At 36.4% G+C, this 25,028-nt stretch overlaps 1 protein-coding gene across 2 annotated transcripts in view; it reads left to right on the forward strand.

Annotated features, from left to right (window-relative positions):
* Positions 1-25,028, forward strand: part of CCDC102B (coiled-coil domain containing 102B) — a 120,978-nt gene that overhangs the window by 94,776 nt on the left and 1,174 nt on the right. The window lies entirely within an intron of this gene.

Here is a 25,028-nt window from a genome sequence, read left to right on the forward strand (position 1 = left end):
CAATTAAATCCTAATAAGATATAATTCATTTCAGTTGTTTCTAGAAATATATAACAGGTCTATACATAACTAAATTATAATAAGCTAAGGAATTCTAGTAAACTGAAATTGGAAATGTTTCCTCTAAGAATAATAATTTGTATTATTTAAAATTTCTTATTTCTGAATATCTATGAGAAAAATACTAAAAATGGGGAATAATAGAAAATAAACAATTTTATATAAAAATATTATTACTTGTTTCCCTTTTTTTCTATAATGCACACGATCATATTTTTTCACTGTTAATGTGCTAAAGCTTAGAGTTCAATCCTTTTTTCTGCATATTACTTTACTATGCTTTATAACATGATTTATGAGCTTTGTGCTTTGTGTAGAACATTTCTACCTGGTCAAGAGTTTATTGCAAAAATTAATTGTTGAAAGAGTCAAGAAGCACAAAAATGAGCAAAAAATATGGTAAATTAAAGTCTTTCCTTAGCCTCATTCTCTGACTTTATTATTATTTTGATCCATGCTCATTTAGAGAGACTGGACTGAAAGCAGAATAATTGGACAGTTTCTGAGTATCATACATGTATCCTCTGCTGTCAATTTCTCTGCACATTTCAGTTTTTTGCACAGTTCAATCTTGGTTTCCCAAGTATAGTTCTATACTTTTTTTTGTTGTTTTTTTTTTTTAGATGCTAGCTCCTGAGTTCCAGAATTAATTCCTAGCTCTTTTAAACAGAATCCTTAACAGCTAACTTATGACTTTATTTCTTGCGGTGTAATCAGTCTTAAGAGTATGATCTGTTTTGTTGTCTCTAGCATTTCATCCTGCTGCATTTTGCCTTAGATCACTAGGCCTCCCAGGCCTGGAAGCAAAGGTTCCAGCAACAGCATGTAAACATGTATTTTCTGTTCCAAAGAGCCATCTGTGTGACACTCTAGAGTTGGTTACTGCATCTGGCAGCATTTTCTGGGATATGCCTTATACTCACCTTGCAGAGCTGGAATCTGCAGTGAAATGAGCATTGCATTCAGCTCTTACACCTTCGTGATGTATTCTAATAGTTTCTGCTCAGACTGCACATGTATTATCCAGCTGAAGGGAAACTGATGAAACAGCTCATGGAAAACACCATATCTTTTCTCTGCATTCTCCACTCTTTTTGAATGCACCCTCTTGATGCCAAACAGCACCAGTGTGTGTCCTACTGCATTCTCCAATCATTAGTCCCTTTTTTTAACTCCTGTAATCATTCAGTTTGCTTTGCACAAGCTTCAGATAAATATTTATCTCTGTATATGTACGTATAATGTTCAAAGGACAGAATAATTAGACTGTATTCATATTTGTAAGTTTTGAGTGTAAACGGTCCAATATACCTACTTAGACATCTCTCTATCACTATAATGTCTCCAGAAGCCAACGTTTTAAAGAAAGGCTCCTCTGGTGTAATGCTGTACCTGTCCAAGCTGCTTTCTGTTTTGAATCTGTGGCTCACTGCACTTGAAATAAAAATGCCACATAATCTTGGGAGAAGATACAAATATTGTATAGAGACATAAAGGTAGAATTGCAGGCTGTGAAGTGGCAATTCTTTGGTTGAATAGCAAGTAGCTTGCTTCAGGAATGTATTTCACTAATGTAGTATTCACATTACATATATTTCCATTTTTATGGTAATATGTTTGAGAAAGAAAGAAGATCTCTACTGGATATCTGGATGCTTCCTGTTACACTGTGCAAGATGTCTGTATGCTGCACATAGATATTTCTGTATCCCTTGTTACTCTCTCTACTATATCCACGTGGCCATAATGTCTGCATTCTACTTTGTTCCATGTATTTGATATATCTCGAACTGTGTTGTGAAGCCCCTAACTTTTACCAAATCTTCTTTCCTTTACTTAGATTGTGCTATTTTACCTAGAAACGTATGTAATGCTCCTTCTCCCAAGAATCCCTGCTGGGTATACTGTACACTGACATACATGTCCTTGTATGACAAGTAATCCTATCTATGAAATGTGTGATGTACATTTGGATACCATACCTGTCAGCTTTCCAACATGTTAATTTAATATTCTTCTGCTTATTGTCTACATATTAAAAAAAAAAAAGACAGACCCATAACATATGAACTCATAGGCCGTCCAGGCCAGTCTCTATCACAGAAGTTTGCCAAAGTTATAGGCATGTGACTGGCAAAGGGTTTTAATAATTACCCTTAGTATTGGGTCAAGGTATAATGACTCCTACAAGGATAAACTGTTCTTTAAGCAAATTGATGTTAAAATAATCTTTTAATGTATGCAGGCAAATTTCTAAAAATTGTCTATGAGCTGTTCAGTCATGCTATGCCATTGGAGCAGAACTTTTCAACATTTATGGGTACAGTTTAACTGATGTCCACAGGGGATTTGTAGTGCAATTCCCATTGTTATGAGGAGGTTGTTTTCTAATCTACTAAACACAGAAATAAAACTATACTCATTGCACAGCTGTATTTTTCATTAATTTCAGAAAACTGCGGGTTTCTTAATAGCTTCTGTGACCTCCTCTGGCTTAAAGTCTAAAGTGATTACGGGAGCTAAAATCTTGGCATTCTTCCCATGTAACCTGCAGGGGAGAAGACGTGAAGCTATGACATCCTTTGCACTATGTAATGAAACACAGTTATATGGCCTCTGATGAAATCAGAAGGGAAAGAATGAGACAATGATAATGACAAAGTTGATTCATCATTGAAAAACTGATTATAAGCCAGCAGCACATGCTTGCAGTTATGACATCCAACCATATCCTGGGCTGCATCAAAGAAGGGCTGGCCAGCAAGTCAGGGGAGGTGATAATTACCCTTTACTCTGCTCACCTGAGATCCCCCCTGCAGCACTGCATTCAGCTCTGGGAAGAAAGATGTGGAACTGTTGGAGTGGGTCCGGAGGAGGGCCATAAAGATGGCCAGAGGGCAGAAGCATTTCTGCTATAAAGAAAGGCTGAGAAATTTGGGGTTGTTTAGTGTAGAGAAGGCTCAAGGAATGCCCTTCCAGTACTTAAAGGTGAGCTTCAGGAAAGACAGGGAGTGACACCAAATGAGTGCACCTAATGAGGGAAAGTACAAGGGATAATGATATTGCACTAAAAGAGGATAGATTTAGATTAGAAAGAAGTTCTTTACTATGAATGTGCAAAGGCACTGGCATAGGCTGCCCGGAGAAGCTGTGGATGTTCCATACCTGGAGGTATTCAAGGCCAGGTTGGATGGGGTCCTGGGCAGCCTGCTCTAGTAGGAGCTGTATTTGCCCATGGTAGAGATGATCCTCAAGGTCTTTTCCAACCCCAACCATTCTTTAATTCTGTGAGTTACAGATTTCAAAGGTGGTAAGTTGATCTTGAAAGAGGATGCCCATTGTTTTCTTATTTTCTAAAAGCAAATATATATTCTGAAATATAATCTTTCCCAAACCACACCTGTATTTTATACTGTGTTATAACACATATTTCAGTGCTGCTCTAATTCATTTGAGCATTTTTTGGTTCAGTTGATTTTGGTTTCCAACTTTTCAGTCTTGCCTAATATCTGTACCTACACGGGATGAATAGCTTATGACAAAGCAATTTGAAAGACCATGTGAGTCAAGAGTTGGAAGTCCAAAGAAGATGAGCCTAAAAGTGGTGCATATAGAAGCCCTGTAGTACTGGTGTTTTAACTAGCAGTTTAACTCTTACTCCACTTTACCAGAACTCTAATATTGTCAATATGTATAGAAGGAAGAGTTGTGCAAATGTTGTGTGAGAAAAAGAATTGTTTCATTTTCCCTTTTCCCTTTTCCCTTTTCCCTATCTGGTTGCAGTATTGCTACTGTAGTACTTTAAATTGACAAAATTCATGGTGTAGTTATCCTTTTAATCTGTTAAACTACTGAACAAACTATAGTAATCTCAGCAGAGGCAAAGAAATAAATCTGAATGTATGTGAGTCTTTCATCTGAAAAAATTTATCTATTTTTTTTTCTCTGCTACTTTAAAGTTTATTATGCAATTACAGAATTTTATTTGAAAAGCAACAGCATTCAGATCTCAGAATAGCAATACCACTATGCAGAAAAGCATTGCCAGCTCTGCGTGCTGCCTTATGCACTCTGAATTCACTTCCATATATTAGTAACAGGCTAATGGGTTGCAGTAAAACAGCATTGCCTAAGAAACAAATTCCATTATTGAGGACTTAATTAAGATACTTAATAGTATTTGGTCAAATTAAGCTCATTACTGATGAAGGATCTGGCATATAAATCCTTATAAATAGTTGATTATAGAACATGGCCCATGCAGTAAGTACTAAGTCAACTACAACAGAACCACAAGACTTTACATTTATTAAATTCATTTTAGAGCTCTGATATTATTAACAATTAGTTATTTGTAATTGTAACTTATATATGTGTTCAGCTATACACTGAGAGAGAAAAAAATCGTACCATTAGAGTCAGTGAAGTTCATTCTCACTAATAATTCTATAACCTTCCATCTCTTTCTTGGACTTATTTGCTTGGTCTGGATTCACACATACCAGTATGAAGCCCAACACTGCAGAGAAAGCACATGCTAGCAGATATAAGATACTATGCCTGTGCTGTAGCCCTCTGGGTGGGCAAGTTAATTGTGTATACATTGCTCGTACTTGCATTCCCTGAAAATTAAAAGTGTTAGGAGTTACTTTAGGTACTGGAAGGACACTTATAGGTCTCCCTGGAGTTTTCTCTTATTGAGGCTGAACAGTTCCAGCTCCCTCAGCCTCGCGTTATAGTAGAGTGCCCCAGCCCTTCAAATTTGGCAGGATTGTTATCATGGCTCTCCAAGATCTATGCACATCATAAGTCAGATAAAACATCAAAGTCTTTTAAAATGAAAGAGTTCTATTTTATAACATTGCAGTGCTTATATTTTTAGAAAAATCTGATACATCATAAACAGAACAAATTGTGGGATTAGTACTTTGTCTAACAAGATGTAAGATTGTCACTTACTTTCCTCCAAAAATGATTTTGTGCTTGATATTACAGCTTTGTTCAGTCCCTGCAATGGCTCTTCAAAAGGTGTCTATACTAATTAAACCTGCATGTTTTTAGGGGAATGATTTCCCCCACCCCTTGGATACTATCAGTCACTTAACAAATTATGTATGCAGAAAGTTGATTGGGAATAATCTATCTGCATAATAAACTGTGTTTAGCCTTAATCTTGGAATTAAGAGCTTTAGATGTCACTTCCAAATGTTTTGTACAGGCTGGTTATTTGCACAAATGTCCAATCTCTTCTAAGCCTTCCTACTCCATTTGAGAGTGTAACCTTTAGCATCAACATTTCCATACATCTGAAATGTACTTCCAGGTGATTGGATCCTGCACGCTATAATCTCAGCATCTGTTGTTTATAACATAGGCTAGATATTATAAAAATCGTAGAAACTCAACAAAAAGTATGTATGCTTGCATATACACATGTATTATATCTAAAACAGTATTAGATATGTTACTGTTTTAATTGTATACTCATTTGATCCTTTGCTGAATCTACATATTAATAATGGAATAGTTCTGCTGTTCTTTGACATTTATCTGGGTAGTTCTAGCTGCTATTTTTAATCCAGATACTTCAACAGTTCTAGTCTACTTCTATTATTCATGGTTGCTATGTTGGAAATGACAGCAGCTATCACATAAATAAAACTGAAGCAAACTACAGCATTCCAAGTAGCGAAAAATGATAATTTAGAGGTATTAATGAACTTCATCTCTGGATATAAATATTTTGCTTCTCAGACTGTTTTCTAGATTCATTAAAATAGTAGAATCATAAATCATAAAATCGTAGAATGGCCTCAGTTGAAAAGGACCACAGGAATCATCTAGTTTCAATCCTCTGCTATGTGCAGGGTCGCCAACCAGCAGACCAGGCTGCTCAGAGCCATATCCAGCCTGGCCTTGAATGCCTTCATGGATGGGGCATCCACAACCTCCTTGGGCAACCTGTTCCAGTAGAACTGTTCTAGTGGAACAACATGTCACATCTCTGAGAATAAAGGTTTAAATTACTTCATAGATCATCTAAGAATGTGGCTGTGTGACCTCACTACAATGAGCTAATATTTTGTAATTTCCCTGTTAAAAATAAATAAATATATAAACAAATAAAAAGTGAAGTATGTGATTGATAAATTCTAAGGTATCATGCACGGCATCATTCACTCTTCTACAACTTCTGCTGGACATTCCTAAAAACTTTTAGCTGGCATTTTCTGCAAGCTTCCTTTTCTTTCCACAGCAGTCTGCTGTTTTCCTACAAATGTACTTTTTCAGCTTGCCCTAATACCTGCCAGCTTGCCATAATGATAGGAAGGTTTGTTTGTTTGTCTGTTTTCCTTTGGTGAACTCTAAGAGTACGTAAACTTTATTTCTTCTTGCCAAGGATTTCCAAATATGGTGAGAAAAACAGTACCAGCACAAAGAACTCTTTTCTCTTTAGTATGACTTGCTATGTAGGTCACTGAGGCTGCAAGCAGCATCAATTAATGACTAGAGAGAACAACTTTATTACCTAATGTGCTAGGTAATAATAACAATGACAGTTTGCAATAAGCTGAATGGAGGAATTATTGGCAGTACAGACATTACTGTAACTGCTAAGTGACAGTATGTCATAAACAGAGGATGTGTTTGGCTTTTCCACTCATTTTTCCTCACTTTTTTTTTTTCTTTTTTTTTTTTTTTTTTTCTGGGATGGGAAGAAGAAAGGATTATTCTCACAGTTTTTTTCAGATCAGTATAGGAGAGGTAGTGGACATTCTTCAATTGCCCCTAATTCTAGCAGTATGCCTCTAACTTGAAGAAAAGATGAAGACACACAGTGCAGAGCAGAAAATATTGAAGTTGAAATTTGGCATTTGCTAATAAGGTCCAGCTTTCAGGCTGTATGAAAAATCAGTTGCTTAAATACTTATAGGGAGGAAGGGGGCAACAGTCTTGATCTTATTTTATTGAACCCTTACTTTCCTTAATAGATATGAGACACTGCCATTCAGTCAACATTTAGATATTAATTCCTCTGAGTTTTATTTTTTTTAGTCACAGTCTTTGTTTACTAGATAAAAGCCATCCATGAGTATTTGGGTAGATTTCTTTAGACATATATGCACAAAAGAAAATGAAAAAAAACTTATTTAAAATTATTTAATAGGTTAGTTCACTTGCATCATTAAGTGATAAATACATAGAATAATTTTTGAAATAGCTGTTTGAACAGATCTTTCTGGTAAGAATAAACAGATTCTGCAACTCAGGGAATCACAAAAATGTGAAGGTTTCAGTGCCTTCAAACTAAATTCTTGAGATAAGAAGCCCAAAAGATATGAAATCTGACTAGTGTGTATTCTAGTTTTATAAATGAAAGGCATGCAAAAACAGTAAATTAGGTCTTAAAAATAATAAATTGGAACTTCAGCAAAGTTGCTAAAGGTTTGTGTTTGAAGGTTTATATCGAAGTTGTCTGCTGAAAAAAAGATTATTTCCCCCCAGCAGAAGTGTAAAGTATTGCATGTAATACTGCTGCCACTGCAGAAGAGATAATAAGTAGCCTGAAAAGATATTTAATTTAAATATATTTTATTTCTTACTGGATATATTTATGCATTTATCGCAGTTGGAGGTGACAAATTTAACGAGCTGTGAATCAGTAGATTTTGGGAAGTGATTCACATGGTGGGAATTGATTGATTCTAAACTTGTAGCACCATAGCATCATTTTCTTTAATCTACAGATTAAAATATTTATATTTTTGACCTACTATGTTGGCAGCAAGGAATCACAAGGATACTGTTTCAATGGCCATGAGAGATTATGTTATGATGTGTAAAATGAGTGTAGGAAGACAACCCTGAGACTTACATAAGTTTTGCTAAGAGAATATCTTGTGATTTCATATGCAAAGGATACACAGCATCCCAGCTATATTTGCTTCTGCAAAATAAATGAACATTATGCATGTTGTTTCTCTGCAGTTTTAGAATAAGTCTTCCAGAATATTTAAATTCGTAATTGCATAAATTGTATTTTCTTTATCGTGATGCTCTACATTTAACCTATTTTCAAAATTGGAATAAGCAGTGACATCTAGAAATTAAATATGGAAAGAAAATTTTGTTTGACATTGCAACATGTATCTCTGTATGAGGTTTTCAATGTTTTCTTATGCTTTAGATGCTGATAAGCTGTCCAAGTTAGTGATTATACTTCAGCAGAGAAACTTCTGATTTAGCTATACAATTAGCCTAGTCTAGTTTTACTTTACTGATACTGATAACAGTGATGTCCACAGCATTGCACACAATGCTCCTTATGTGTTGTTACAAAAAATTACTCTGAAAAGTAACCTGAACTAGTGGGTGATTATGTTAAATATAGGATTCAAAAAAAGCAGACCATCACCATAATTGTTCTTAAAATGCATCATTGATCTTTCTTGAAATTGTTTAGTCATCAAAGACAAATAACATTTTTAGAATGATTAATAGAATAATTAGCTTAGTAATTTAGCTGTCGGATGTTTTTCTGTAAAGAGAAAATATTGTATGCTTAAAATGTAACTTTAAAAACAAATTTTTTAAAGATCCACACTGTTTGCATATTGATTATAAAATAAATCATTTCTAATTACAACTTTTCTGAATATATCAGAGTAAGTGGATGACCTTATACTGAGCGTTTTTAATGTGTATCATGGCTCAGATTAGTTAATTGTCCTAGTAAGTGTTTTAAAACATTTTCTCTGTACTCATCTGTGTATTTTCCACTTCTTAAAGATTCCTCAACAGATAATTTATCATGTCAGTTTCTGTGTCAGTAGTTCTGTTCTTTATTCCTGAGAGCTTTAATTAAATATTTTAGATGTACTCATCACTTCTCAGCACACATTTCAGCTACATTTTATTCCTGAGACCAGAAGAAAGACTATCTTATGGATTTTAGTTAAGTATGTGAAGCATATATATGAAATATTTTCTTTTAACAGTGTTTCCGAACAGTTAAGGATTGCATTATTGTATACACCTTTTTCAAGGTGGTAGCTTGGTTATCCATTACCTCCACACTTGAAAGCTTTCTACTGTTATGTGCACATACTGACATAAGGGAGAGGGGACAGAAAAAGTGTGTTACCCATTTTTCTCTAGCTTTTGAAAATATTTTAAAATTGATTTGATCTTCTTACCCACTTTGGAGGCACATTCAAAGGTAACAGCTAACAAAAGACATACAAGATTTTTGAGGCTTCATACAGATCTCTACTGAACACCATTACCAATCAACATTCTAGTACATCTCATGCAATACAATCTGAGAAAACACATCAGCTATTTTCCCATTACTACTGTAGCTGTAGTAAAATTAGTTTTCAGTAAAACGTCTGTGTTTGTGATTATTGGGGAATACGGGGACACCAGATGAGCAGTATTTTGGTTTTGAAGAAATAAATTTTTTCAAAGTGTAAGCCAGATTCCTTTCTTGATGCACAGTAATACATTTTTGATGATGTTTCATTTTCTGAAATGATATTTCATTTATGAAATTAATTTTTAAATTTTGGTGTATACTTGTATTGCATTATATTGCATTCTAGTTTTAAAAAGACAAACTGGAACTACTCAGAAACATTAAAAATCTTGCATTTGGGAGCTAGGGGAACAACTGTTACTTCTATCCAGAATTGAACACTCTGAAAGTTTGTCATTTGTTGCAAAGTTCACAAACTCAGAATAATTATGAAATTAATTGATATAGCTGCAGCAAAGAAATACAATAGAGAAGTAAGAATGTAGCAAGTAATATGAAAGCGTACTAATTAGAAAGTGATGTATGATTAACTGCTGAGATTTACAAGCAGTAATGCATTTTGCAGAAGGTCCTGGCAACCTGTCATTTGAATGATTAATTAAATTCATAATATGTAGAAGATCTACTTTCACAGTCTAGTGTCTTGGCCCATTTTAAAGAGGAAACTTGCAGTCAAAGCAGTATTTGTAAGATTTGAAAAATGAGATGTTCTAATGTGAAGATGGGAAAAGTTAGAGCTGGAGGAGCAATCCTGCAAATTTTGTGCCAAATTAGATGTGTTGTGTTAAAATAGATCACATATAGCAAAGGTGAAAGAGAATTTTAATGCATCCAATTTTAGTTATTTTAACAAGCTTTCTTGGACTCAAGTGCTACTTTAATAGATTTAAATTCTTAAATTCTTAACTGAGAAATGGGGAGAGTTTGAGATTTTGTTAGGCCAGCTTTCATGTCAAAATAAAATATAATGTGTGATAATTGTCTGAAGGAGTTAAATTCATCAAAATAATGAACAAATTAGTATTGCAATAAAATTTAATGGTGAAGATAGCTCTGTATGTTTCAAAGGTGAAACTGTACTTCAGCTCCATCCTTGAAGTCTTAATTATGCACATCTGTTACAGAGGTAAATTGCAATTTGAAATATAAAAGACTAAAGTCTGTGCTCATTCCTCTTGAACTTTGAGACAGTACTACTGATTTTGTGTGAAACAGAAACTCATGCTTATTCCAGAAAAGCATTTATGATGATCATGTGGATTATGTACCTTCTATAAAATCCTGTAAAATTTCCTAAAATCTACATTAATTACCATAAAGACAATTTTTCAATCTGCTTCTGTATTTTCTGATTCCAGTAGAATGATACTTCTAAAACACCTGCTGTGAATTTTCTGGAAATAAAGGGAATAAGTTATGCTTGATTTAACAGTATTAAAAAATGCTGGATTCTATTTCTGTTCACAGAAGAGTTTCACAGCATGTTAGTTCAATAATCTACTAATGTTTGATGCCAGAAAGAGAAATATAACATCTCATTTTTTTTTTTATTTTGGTATTGCAACAATGTCCAAGAGTAGTAGAGGCTTCAAAGTGTCTTAAATGTAGTCTGACATATTTCATCTTCGGAATTTGTGAAAGATGGAGAGATATGAAATAGCAAATAATTGAAAAGTGATAGTCAGAAAAAGAACATCAACAGCAATAAAACTTATCTATCCAGAAGAAAAAGAGAAAATACTGGGGACAAAACATGTAAAATTAAACTTCAACAGCATATAATCTGAACTGCTAATACTACATCTTAGATACAAATGCAGTTTTTTATGTTTGTGGATAAATACTAAAACCACAGTTGGATATGCTTCATCTTCTAAATGTGTCAAATTTGTCATAGAATCGTAGAATCACTCAGGTTGGAAAAGACCTTAAAGATCATTGAGTCCAAGCATGGCCTAACCATACTACCCTAACTCTAATAATCCTCTGCTAAATCATGTTCCTCTGCATCACAACCAAATGGTTTTTAAACACATCCCAGGATGGTCACTCAGCCACCTCCCTAGGGAGCGTATTCCAGTGATTAACAACCCTTTCTGTAAAGAAGTTTTTCCTAATATCCATACTATACTTATCCTGCCACAACTTAAGGCCATTTACCCTTGTCTTGTCACCATTGAGAAGAGACCAACTTCACTCTCACTGTAAGCACCTTTCAGATATTGAAAGAGAGCAATAAGGTCTCCCCTCAGCCTCCTTTTCCGCAGAGTAAACAGCCCCAGCTCCTTCAGCCTTTCCCCTTTCTCCAAGTCCTTCACCAGTCTTGTTGCCCTTCTTTGGACCTGCTCCATCACCTCAATGTCCTTTCTGTACTGAGGTGCCCAAAACTGAACACAGTACCCGAGGTAAGGCCTCAACAATGATGAGTACAAGGGCAGGATTATTTCCCCAGTCCTTCTCACCACTCCATTCCTGATACAAGCCAGGATGCCATTGGCCTTCTTGGCCACATGGGCACACTGCTGGCTCATATTCAGCCGACTGTCCATCAGTACACCAAGGTCCCTTTCCATCAGGCAGCTTTCCAGCCACTCCTCCCCAAGCCTGTAGGATTGCCTGGGGTTGCTGTGACCAAAATGCAGGACCCAACACATGGCCCTATTGAAACTCATACTGTTTACCTTGGCCCATTGATCTAGTCTATCTAGGTCCCTCTGTAGTGCCTTTCTTCCCTCAGGCAGATCAACACTCCCTCCCAGCTTGGTGTCATCTGCAAACTTACAGTGTGCACTCAATCCCCTCATCAAGGTCATTAATAAAGATGTTAAATTTAAACAGCCCCAGTACCAAGCCCTGGGGGACACTGCTCGTGACCAGCTGCCAACTGGATTTAACTCCACTGACCATAACTCTTTGGGCCCAGGCAGCATTTCACCCAGTGGAGCGTATGCCCATCCAAATCATGGGCAGCCAGCTTCTCCATGAGAATGTTGTGGAGGACAGTGTCAAAGGCTTTTCTGAAGTTCGGGTAGACCACATTGACAGCCTTATGGATAAGTAGCTTTTGAAAGAGAGAATTAAAAAGTCTTGGACTCTACTTGAGAAAAGAGCTGAGAGGGATATGAATGTGATTTGCAAGTCATGAAGTCAGTGGATTAGCTAAGCGTGACACAGCTGTTGACCTAATATGAAAACTAGATGGCACTGAACTCAGAAGGAGAGCACAAATAATACAGGCAAAAAAATGGGTGCAGTGTTTGTGCAACATTTTGCACAGAAATGGCAAGATGCTTTGCTGAGAAGTACATCATGGTTCTCAACAATGGTGATGATATCCCATAGGGCACACTCTAGCACCCATTGAAGCCACCAATGAAGCCACATTGACACAGTTGACATAGCCAATGTGCTGACCCAGAAAGAGATCCTAAGGTAACTGCAGTTCTAGAGAAACATCTGGATACTCTCAGTGAGGTCAACAGGAGGGAAGATGTCTCCTCATGCTCCTTCCCTCTTTCTTTGCATATTGGTAGTGAAACTGCATTGCTTATCAAAGGAGCTGTGCAGATTACCCAGAATCATAAATGATGAAGAAATTCACTGGATCTTCCCCATGCCTGTACCTTAAAAACTTAAACTTCCAACTGTACTGAAAGAGGGGCAATGCAGAGTCTGTGCTTACCAAGTTAAGAAGTGGAGTCTCCCATCATGGTAAAGGCTGAAAGACAGTGACTTATGGCACCAGGTGGCTTCTGATCTACCTGGTCACATTGGCATTAGAGGATATGGGATGATGTGAACAGCAAAGACCTGAAATCAACAAAAGAGTGCAGGAGACCCACCTGAAACATATCAGTAGTGCTAATGTGACAACATTAAAGGGGAATACTCTCATTCCTTTTCTGAGAAAACGTCACAGCTGCATGACCATATGAAGTGTCTGTACACCAGTATACATAGCATAGGAAATGCACAAGGAATTTGATGTGTGTGTGTGGCTGCTGGGCTGTGATCTCATTAGATACTGGAGATGTGCTTGGATGGCTCACATGCCTGGCGCATGTGCCATGCGATGGCTGGATACAGCCTCTTTAGAAAGAATGGGCTAGGGAAGTAGGGAGAGAGTTACGCTTTATGTGAGAAAACAGTGGGAATGTGGGAAGCTCTAACGGGGGATAGATGATGAGTCGTCTGAGAGGTTATGGAGGATAACAAAAATGGTGAAGTAACTGAAGCATCTCTCCAGTGAGGAAACGATGAAAAATCTTGTTTTGCTTCCTGTGAAGAAAAGAATTCTCATGGAAGATTTTATCAATGTATCTGAATTCTTGAAGGGAAAGTGTTAAGAGGAGGGGGGCAGGCTTTTCTCAGTGGAGCCCAGTGACAGGACTCCCAGTACAATAATACAAGAAAGACATGGTCATACTGCAGGAAGTCTAGCACAGGGCCTTGAGAATGATTGAAGGTTTCATTTGTGTGAATCTGCTTTAAGAGATTTCTCAGGAAGAGCATACTGACTGGTTCCAAAATGTGCTGTCTGAAATGCTGAACAACAGGTCAATAAAAGCATCCTAAAAGTACTAAGCAGGGATTTATTTTCAAACATTCCTGATACAATTGGTCTAGATGCTGAAGAACTGCCAGAAAATAGACTGCAGAAAAATAGCCAGCTGATGTTCTAGCCTTGTCACAATAATATTAGACTTTTCAATTGAGTTTGCAGATAGTAAGTTAACTAGTCCTGAATTTTATTGAAAATTAGATAAATTATGGATATGATTGAGATGTGGAAGATTCCAGGCATCTTTTCTTACTGAAAAAGTCATTCTTTTTGAAAAAGAGACACCTTTGTCTACATTTGTCCAGTATGAAACCAAAACTACAAATGATATCTGCTAAATATAAATTTGGTCAGCTAACTCTTTGGTAGATAAATCATTGGTGTCATTGACTTTTTCTGTTTTACTGTCATTTAGGAATCTGCTTTTCCCTGCTTTTTGCATACTTAAGGTAATTGTCCTAAAAGCATTTGAAGTATTTTATCAGACATGGTGGGTTGTAAGATAACAGAATGTTCAACATCAGCAGATTACAATCACCATTTACTTATTTTCAAGTCAATTCCCACATGATTTCAGTAGCCAAAACCTTACAAACCATAGAGATTTGTGCTTTGTGATATTTGAAAGCTGAGGTTTGAACTTCCTATTAGATAGTTTTCTAGCTGCATGATATCTTTAGCAGTTTGTGAGATAGCAGCCTATATCATGCTGGAATTTGAAGCTGGGAGGAGTAAAAGGGGACAGAATAAGTGCTTGCCATGAACACGTTCATATTCTATCTCTCAACCTTACAAGTTTAAAAATAACTGCTTCTGCTGTTGCAGAGCTTGTAATCACAGTACTGCAGTGATGCACGGTGTTTGTTTCTACTACAGACAGCTCAAGAGATATCAGACTGTAATCCTGTCAAAAATGAAGTGTGTTTTGGGCAATGGTCCAAGGCAAGACATGGTGTATTGCAGAACTCTCTCGTACCTCCCAAAGCTCTCATATACTTTTCATTCTGTGGCTATAAAGCAATTTATGCTAGTGTCTTTACAAAGTATTGCATGTAGGAAGTATAACATTTGATGATATCGCATTGAAAGTAGTTTTTTTCAGGAATTAAATTGTTAAGCGTGCGGTTTTTTTTTTCAATTTTCCCTATTTTGAGAAGAACTTCATTTTCTGTTTAAATATTAGTGTAATGTTATCAAAGTAAAAAAGAAAAAAGTACATAAAGAAATGACTTGTCATGGTTCTGAAGATACAACACAGTAGATGGAGTCAAATTTCTAGATAAATTTAGGCAAGAATAGAAGGTGGATAAGGAAAAAAAAAAAAAAAAAGTTAATATCAGAGTTACAGAGCTACAGAGTTGAATACTTGTTACTTCTTATACCTGGAAGAAATAAAGGAGAAGTAATGAAGATGCATATTGAACAACAGTTAAAAGTTAAGAATTCTGAAAGGGTAAATGGAACTAAATTGTAGCTAGCAAGCATGTAATTACTGGGATGAAAGATGATCTTGGTTTTCACTGGTCTGAAGATTATGTAGTTGAAAATAATATTGGAGAAAGTGAATTAATGTATATAAGAATGGGAAAAGAGGTTTTGCAAATGTACTTCCTTATCCTTTTTTTTTTTTTTTAATACCTATTAAGAAGAAGGAAAAAAGAAAAAAAGAAAAGAAAAAAAGAAAAAAAGAGTCTTCCATATAAATTACACTTCACAGAGGAAAATTAAGTGTATATACTATTAATACTATATTCTCTGTAGGACTAGAAAAGCCAAAAGTCATTTTGTCAAGAGACATTAGTGTACATTACACAAGTAAGTCTCATGCTACCTTTCTATAAGTCTCATATCTACTTACATCTACTTTTCCCAGGTAGGCTTTAGCTTGTTTTTTAACAAGGAGTTTTTTATCTAAAAGTTCATGGCTTTTTTTCTGTTAATCCAACCATATGAAAAAATAAAACAAAACAGATTGAACTATAAGTTGATAAACATTCTATATTTCTGACATTTTTTTTCAATTTTTACTTTTAAAGGTATTTCAATTTTGAGTGCTTATGATATGAATGTCAATCACAGTGATTTTCAGAGAACAATTTCAGAAAGGATTTTTGTTTAGCCTTACTGTACGTGTAACAATAAAAAAGAAGCTTAAGTATGCTTTGTATTCAAATACGAGGACATTTTCAGATCTGTTATTATAATATGCAAGAAATTATATATTTATTGGTACAACTATATGAGACATAAATAGAGATGGAGGCAGTGAAATCGCATTGTAAGATGTTGTGAAAAACATACTTTTTTCTTCATTCTTCCCTTTTAACAAGATCATATGTATATTTTGGTTCATTCAAGAAGGTTTAGGTTATTCAAAAATCAAAGTCAGAAAAGTTGTGAGTTTACTGTCAGTTCTCTGAAATCTGAAATTATTCCTTGTTTCCTTTTCTGAGAAGAGAGTGGATGGATCTCTTCTTCTTTCAAGTTGAAGTATTTTCCTCAGAAAAGCAATTTATTTTTTTTTTTTTTCTGACAAATGCATGCCACAGCGTTGGCATGTTCAGATTCTAAACTATACAATTGAAGAAAGTAGCTACTATGCAAAGTCAACCAAGCAGAAATATGTAATTATCTGAGAATTAAAAAAAAAAAAAATAGCTTAACTTAAATCAGGCATTTTAAAAGGTCATCTTAATTTTTATTATTTGCTGGAAGAGTATAACTGTTATCACTGTGAGAGTGATTCTTCCTTTGAAAAACCACACCATCTGAATTTACAAATAACAATTTCAAGGAGTCCTTATGCCCACTGCATAATGCTCTTCTCTGCCTTTCTTAAATGACTTGCCAGATGGCAGGAACTACTCAGTCTCCTGAAATCTTACTTTCAGGTTCTGATCTGTACAGCTACAGTGACTCAGTTGCAAATTGCTGTTTCCCTTTTGCAGTAGTGCAATTTTGCCAAAAAAAATATGCATTTTGTCTTGTTTCAAGATAGAGAAAATATTACAAGTAATTATTTAGGAAGTTTTTAGGTGATCATTCTAATGTATAATATGCAGAAACAAATGAGGGAAATTCATACTCAGAAGAATTTTGAAAGTTAGGAGCCAATATACTTATATGCCAAAACAAAAAAAAAATTCTCATAATAAAAATAAAATTACAAAAATCCTATTTTGTACATGATTTTCATGGAGGAAAAATAATTGAAAAAGAATAAAGAAATACGTACTCAAAACTGGTGAGGCCACACCTCAGTACTGTGTTCAGTTTTGGGACCCTCACTGCAAGAAAGACATCATGCCCTGGAACGAGTTCAGAAAAGGGCAACTGAGGAGTCTGGAGCACAAGTCTTTTGAGGAGCGGCTGAGGGAGCTGGGATTGTTCAATCTGGAGAAGAGGAGGTTCAGGAAAGACTGGAATAGGCTCCCCAGGATGATGGTTGAGTCACCATCCCTGAATGTCTTTAAAAGCTGTTTGTGATGCTTGGGGACATGATTTAGGAGAGGGTTGTTAGATTTAGGGTACTATGATTAGGTTGCGGTTTGACTTGATGATCGTTAGGGTCTTTTCCAACCTGAGGTATTCTATTCTATTCTATTCTATTCTATTCTATTCTATTCTATTCTATTCTATTCTATTCTATTCTATTCTATTCTATTCTATTCTACTCTACTCTACTCTACTCTACTCTACTCTACTCTACTCTACTCTACTCTACTCTACTCTATCCCATCCCATCCCATCCCATCCCATCCCATCCCATCCTATTCCATCCTTTCTTATCCTATCCTATTCTAATTGCTCTCTTTAACTATCTGAAGAAAGGCTGTGGCAAGCTGGGGCCAGCCTCTTCTCTCCTGTAACTGTGACAGGACTAGAGGCCTCAAGTTGTGCCAGGGGACATTCAGGTTGGATGTTAGGAAAAACTTCTTTTACTTCTTTTCCAAAAGAGTGGTCCAAAAGAGAGGCACTGGATTGGGCTGTCCAGGGAGGTGGTGTTGTCACTGACCCTAGAGGCGTTCAAGTAATATTTAGACATGGTGAGGGACCTGGATCGGTGAGAACTATTGTTGATAGAATCACAGAATCACAGAATTGTAGGGGTTGGAAGGGACCTCCAGAGATCAAGTCCAACCCCCCTGCCAAAGCAGGTTCCCTACAGCAGGTCGCACAGGTAGGCATCCAGGCAGGTCTTGAACATCTCCAGAGAAGGAGACTCCACCACCTCCCTGGGCAGCCTGTTCCAGTGCTCCGTCACCTCACTGTAAAGAAGTTCTTGCGCACATTTGTGCGGAACTTCCTATGCTGCAGTTTCTGGCCATTTCCCCTTGTCCTGTCTCCACTCACCACTGAAGAGTCCAGCCTCGCCACTCTGCCCCCCACACCTTAGATATTTATAGACCTGGATCAGGTCCCCTCTCAGTCTTCTTTTCTCAAGACTGAACAGACCCCGTTCACTCAGCCTTTCCTCATAGGAGAGATGGTCCAGGCCCCTCACCATCTTTGTGGCCCTCCGCTGGACTCTTTCCAAGAGATCCCTGTCTTTTTTGTACTGGGGAGCCCAGAACTGGACGCAGTACTCCAGATGAGGCCTTACCAGGGCAGAGTAGAGGGGGAGGATCACCTCCCTCGACCTGCTGGCCATGCTCTTTTTAATGCCAGGATGCCATTGGCCCTCTTGGCCACAAGGGCACACTGCTGGCTCATGGCCAACCTGTCATCCACCAGGACACCCAGATCCCTCTCCGCAGAGCTCCTCTCCAGCAGCTCATCCCCCAGTCTGTACCGGTGCATGCAATTATTCCTCCCCAGATGCAAGACTCTACACTTGCTTCTGTTAAACCTCATCCAGTTTTTTACTGCCCAGCTCTCCAGCCTGTCCAGGTCTTGCTGAATGGCAGCACGGCCTTCAGGCATGTCAGCCAATCCTCCCAACTTCGTATCATCAGCAAACTTGCTGAGGGTGGCCACTATCACCTCATCAAGGTCACTGATGAAGATGTTGAACAAGACCAGACCCAGCACCAACCCCTGAGGAACACCGCTAGTTACAGGTCTCCAGCCAGACTCTGCACCGCCAACAACGACCCTCTGCCAGTCAGCCAGTTTTTAACCCACCTCACTGTCCACTCATCTATCTCACACTTCCTCAACTTTGTTATAAGGATGTCATGGGGGACAGTATCAAATGCCTTGCTGAAATCAAGGTAGACTACATCCACTGCTCTCCCCCCATCCACCCAGCCAGAGACAAGATCATAGAAGGCTACCAGATTGGTCAAACACGACCTCCCCCTGGTGAATCCATGCTGACTACTCTTGATAACCTCCTTTTCTTCCAGTTGTCTGGAGATTACATCCAGCACAAGCTGTTCCATCACCTTTCCAGGGACAGAGGTGAGGCTGACTGGCCTATAATTGCCTGGGTCTTCCTTCTTGCCCTTTTTGAAGATGGGAGTGACATTGGCTCCTCCATCAGGAGGCTCCTCCATCAGGCACCTCCCCCAAAATGGGAAGTGAATGGTTGGACTGGATGATCTTGAAGGTCTTTTCCAACCTTGGTGATTCTGTGATTAATAATCCTACTATCACTAGAAATGCTACAGGGTATGCAGAATTTGTAAACGCTACAGAAAGAAACAATATATCTCAAATGATCTGCATTTTATTTATGACAATTGTGATACTCTTTTATTGTTTTCAGAAATTTCAATATAAATATCCATGAAGGACAAAAGGCTTTCAGGCTTCTTCATTTCCCTCTTTTTCTCCACACATATAGGTGGAGAAAAATTTTCAGTTTGTATTTCTGGTTGTATTTTATCACTGCTACATCAGTCAGTTACTGTTTTTCCTCTAGTCCACACTTCTGAGATATAACCCCATTTTCCTTGAGAAGTCTTCAGTGACTAACGCCAACAACAACTTTGTAGTGCTTCACTGCAGCACCATTACAGCAAATTCTGTGAGGACGTAATTAGTAATAATTTTAGTATGATGTGTATCTACCTTAAAATTATTTCTCTATCTCTACCAGTTAAATGAAGCTTGGGAAAAGTTGTATTTCTTAATACTTCTTAATACAGATACATTGAAAATTTATTAATTTTAAGCAGTTTTAATTTTAATTTTAAAATATTCTGTAGAGAAATACATGCACAAAGTATATTAATTGAGCTCTAAATTAGTGATGCTGAACAACAAAAGGAAGAAAATGCACAGTGAAGCAGGAAATATGCCATATGTTATTGCATACCTGAGCACAATGGGGCCACTATCTTAATAGCTTTCTTAATGTTCCTGTTGTAGTGGATATTGGTGGACATATGGTATGCAGCCTGTTTTATAAGCCAGAGCATTTAGCTGACTTTGATAGCACCTTCTATTTTTCTGCTGTTTTCTGCTGCTTTATCTCAGAAGACATACATTTTATTTTGACCCTTTTTTTTTCTACCACAGTTGCATATTCATCTTATTGTTCGGCTTTTCCACAATTTTAATCCCTCTTAGGCAATAATTTTGAACACAGATCTGTAGTCTTTCCATGTACAAAGGTCTTTTGACTCACTCTCCTCTGGCCTTATAAACTGCTCACACAACTGCAGAGCTGACCACGCTTTGCGTGGGCACAAGTGCAGTCAGATGCTTCCTGCCTGCCTCAGGGAGCACCAGCACACTGGAGCAGAAGTGGTTTCTACTTCACCTGGCTCTGTTTACACCATGTGAATGAGAAATGCAAGAGACCAACTTCTTGCTCCATCCTTTCTGGGGTGCCAGGTGTTGTCAAGGCCAGCTGGTACAGGCTACCAATGGGAAAGATTTCCTTATTTTTCTTAATAAAAAATGTTGATTTCATTTTTTTTAATCCAGTCTGACTTCTAAGTTGTTGTTTGTTTTTTTTCATGTTTTAATTGGATTTATCCAAGTCTGCAGCAAACCACCTGCAAGATTGAATACTTTGCTCTGTTTAGACAGAGAGTTGTGAATAATAGCTAAATGAGATAAAAAAAATCTTTACAGAAACTTTTCTGCTAATTAGAAATACTAATTGAATAAATATTTGTATAAAATATCATTAGGATTTCTCTTACTCACTCTTAATGATGTTTCTGAAAATGTATCCTTCACATGCAATGTAAATTCTACTATGTCTGCAGTCAATGTTTGGATGAGCTGCAAAGTAACATTTCCTCCACCTTTCTTTCTCTAAGGACAGGTTTTCCTTTATCCTTTATCTCTGTTGTCTTCTTGTTTGTGGTGTTTTTTCCCCATTTAAAGTAATTTTGATATCAAAGTATGCCATCAGCTACCAACCTGCTGCTGAACTGTTAGCTTCTCAGCTTTCTTCACACAACACAGCTCGGTTTGATTCTGTTGAAAATAGATAGGAAATTAAAACAAGAAACAAATATAAACTGGGAAAGTCTCTGACATTTATGGTGCATCTTCTACCCATAAACCACATGTAAATTGAACAACTCTCATAATCGTACCCCAGACAGAAACTTTACTAAATTCACAAGGTATCAGTCATTTAATAAAAATGTAATATTCTAGAAATATATGTTGTTGTGCAGAAGTATTTTTCTTTTAAATGCTAAATTTATACACAGAATAATGAGTTGTTCTTGAATATAGTAACAATCCTCCCTCCCCCTCCTTCACTGTTTCCTTCCAATGTTTTTGTATGACTCTGGGATTCTTTGAGTAAAATATTGCAGTACATTGTTAGGTCTTTCTATTTTTTAACCGTACATGTAAGTAATATAAATAACCGTCAGGAAATATGACAGTGTTCACAATTCCAATACTGTGACATCTTTAAAAATGTAACAGAAGGCAGATGTACAAGAACTCACAGTTCACAAGCCTTGAATCTCTCTGTGATTAGAAAAATTGAATGAGAAAACTCCAGACATCCTAGTAATTGTGATAGGTATATGAAGAGAACATTTCACCCTGGTTTTAGGAGGCTTCTTGCATTAGCCTGTTAGCATGGATAGCTTTCCATACTGATTTTGTGCCTGTGCTTTTCTATGAGAAGTTAAGTAGTGCAGACCTGCCTTAGGTGACCCCTGATACAGTCATAGCCTTAGTATACTTATGTTTTTAATGTTAAGGTAGGAAAATTTAAAGCTCTAACCATTTATTGTTATTGTGGTGTAAAATCTGGTAGAATTAATTCTTCTTAAACATGTTTATTATTATTATTATTATTATTATTATTATTATTATTATTGCCTACTTACGTATAAGCTCTAGAATTTAGTATACTGGAAATAACAGTAATAGAAATACAAGTTTTTGCTTTGATAATTGTGTTGCTACTGTCTTGACCTCATTGCAGCATCTCTCTACAGGAGTAGACCATGTTTCGGAGCACATAGTTACACAAAATCCATAGGCCTTTCATTACTACTGTCACATATAATGCAAATAATACATGTATTGAAGATACAGTAGCAGATAACTGCTTGGAGGAATTATGTCATGTAAACAGAGTAGAATAACTGAGTCGAATCCTTCTGACATATGCTCCACTTATGTCTTGTCAAGTGTGCTTAGGCTTGAGAACTGCTTAAAACCCATCTGTAAATGACTGGAATTTCTTACACGTTAGCTTGTCAATAGACATTCTAATGTTGTGCTTCACTACAGACTGGGACTTGTTTTAAATAAAATTATCTAATTGCTAGTGAGTTCTGGCAAGAATGTCTTCTTTAGCATAACATTCAGAAATACCAATCTGTGTACTCATGGACTGTCTTGATTAGTAGCTCTGCTGTATCAATTTTATTAGGAAATAGAAGTTAGAATGAAACTCTCTTTCTATTTTACAGATGGTAGATAAATAGTACATGCAGAAGCACCAGACTAAGTGTTTCTAATTTAACGAAGAAATATTTACAAATAAGTAACATTATTTTCCTTAAAAATGTAGTATGTGTTCCTAGGGGAACAATGTAAGCCAATACTTATTCACTATGGTTAATATATTTTAGATATATTTAGTTTCTTTAATTTAAAACTCTTTCAGTTGCTATCTTTAGTGATGTTAGATTATATTAAAATACTGTAGATTAGCAAAATGAATAGAAAATTAGGGAACAATAATGAAATTGCACTAATATATTCACAGGTACTTTTAATAATAAGGAGTAATTAATAACACTTTATCTAGAATTTTTAATAAAGTTATTATTGGACATTATGAAATTAAAGTAATTGAAAGGAACACTTCTTCAAAAAAATTGTTTTTAAAAATCCTGTGAAACTCACTCAGGACAGCTAAATTTCTGATCAGCCTAGTCTTGTGTATCCAGCAGGGTGAAGAATTATTGACCAGCTGTTGACTCTTACTGATGTACGGCTAATCAATTAGACTGTATCTGTAAAGATCAATGACAAGTTCATCAGTAGACAGTAGCATCATGTTTACAGTGCCATTGTACATAATCACATTGCAAAAATAGCTCTGATTTTTTTAAATACATTAGTACAAGCATTTGTACAAGCTTTATACTAAGCTTGCCTAACCCAGATTAATTTTTACACGTGATGCTGTTTTGTTTTTTTTAAAAAAATAATTACCTAACATGTTTTCTAAGCAAATGACATATTGTTAGATGTTTATGTGTAGTAGCATGACTGACCCTTTCTCACTGACAGGGACTGAGATAAATTCCTAGAATAAAGAACAATCACAAGGGTTGTGAATTTCCTTTTCTGAAAGCCTGATCAAGTTACGTAAGAAAAACACACACACACAAAAAAAAAAAACAACCATAGGAAGTGCACTGAAATTTGTGATAGAATTTCAGTGGAAGTGCAGAGATTTATATGGACAGAATCTGAGATGTATACCTTTAAATTTAAAACACAGGAAATTTTCGATTAATTACAGATGAGATAAAAATTACAAGTGAAACTCTGAAAGTAACATCTTCTATTTTATCCTGTTGGCTTGTGACATCAGAGGTATGTGTTGGAGGTATGGCAGTAGAGGTTGAACCTTCCAGCCAGTACTCCCTTACATTTTGTTGCAGTGACAGATGGCAGCAGAGGAGTAGTCTGACAAATTGGTGTCTAACATGGAATTGCGTACAGAGGAAAATGTGTAATTGAATTCCTCCATGTGGAAAAATGTCAGCCATTGACATTCATTGATGCTTGCTGAACATTTATGGAGACCAAAAAGGGAATGTGAGCACAGTGAGGCAGTGGGTACTTCAGCAGTGGCAGCAGCAAAGTTAAAACAAGCCATGTTGAGTTGGCCTGAGTGACCATGTTGAGTGACCTATGTAGTAACAGAAAGAAACAATTTAGGTCTGCTAGAATTTATTTGCTCTTACTTGCAGTCTTCTTGAATTGGCTTGTAGTGTAGCTACACTGGGTAATGCTTGAGCTTGTAAGTCTTGATAAATCTGTTGTTCTGTGCAGAACTATTGAATACTCATTTACTGTGCTCTGAGTATTGACAGATGTTTTTGGTGCCCAACTTGAATGAATATTCTTGTTCTGATACAAGTTGTTATTGAGAATGTGGTCTATCAAAAGAAGATTTATAAAAACTGATATATTTTTAGTATAGCCATATTTTAATGATGAATTTTATAATGGTCATGTTTTTGTAAATAAACTCTCCCCTCTGTTATTAGTGTAATGTGAGGCCTTTGCAATGAACTGGTGGCTAGAAATGAGAGGTTGAAAATATCTTTGATCTTTTGCACTGTTCCCAACATTCCTTTCTTCCAATAGAACACACACACACAAGAACAAAAAGAAAAGAAAAGAAAAAAAACACCAGCAACTCAGGAGTCAGATGTGACTGCAGTAAATGTATACTGAATATCAATAATATTGCAGTTCAGAACTGTCAATCAATAAATAATGGCTTGAATCATCAGAAGGGAAGCAAGCAAGTGTAGCCTGCTTCTCCCTGTGAAAGACAATTCAAGTAATTGCTCTAAAAACTTGTTCTTTTTTTTTTTCAATTGAAGAATCAATCGAAAAATATCCAGGCCATACTAAAAGTTAACAATACTGTAAGACTGCATCTTATCTAAATTCTACAGGTTTCCC

This window comes from Lagopus muta, chromosome 3 (assembly GCF_023343835.1).
Source record: "Lagopus muta isolate bLagMut1 chromosome 3, bLagMut1 primary, whole genome shotgun sequence".
In the NCBI taxonomy this organism is placed as follows: Eukaryota; Metazoa; Chordata; class Aves; order Galliformes; family Phasianidae; genus Lagopus; species Lagopus muta.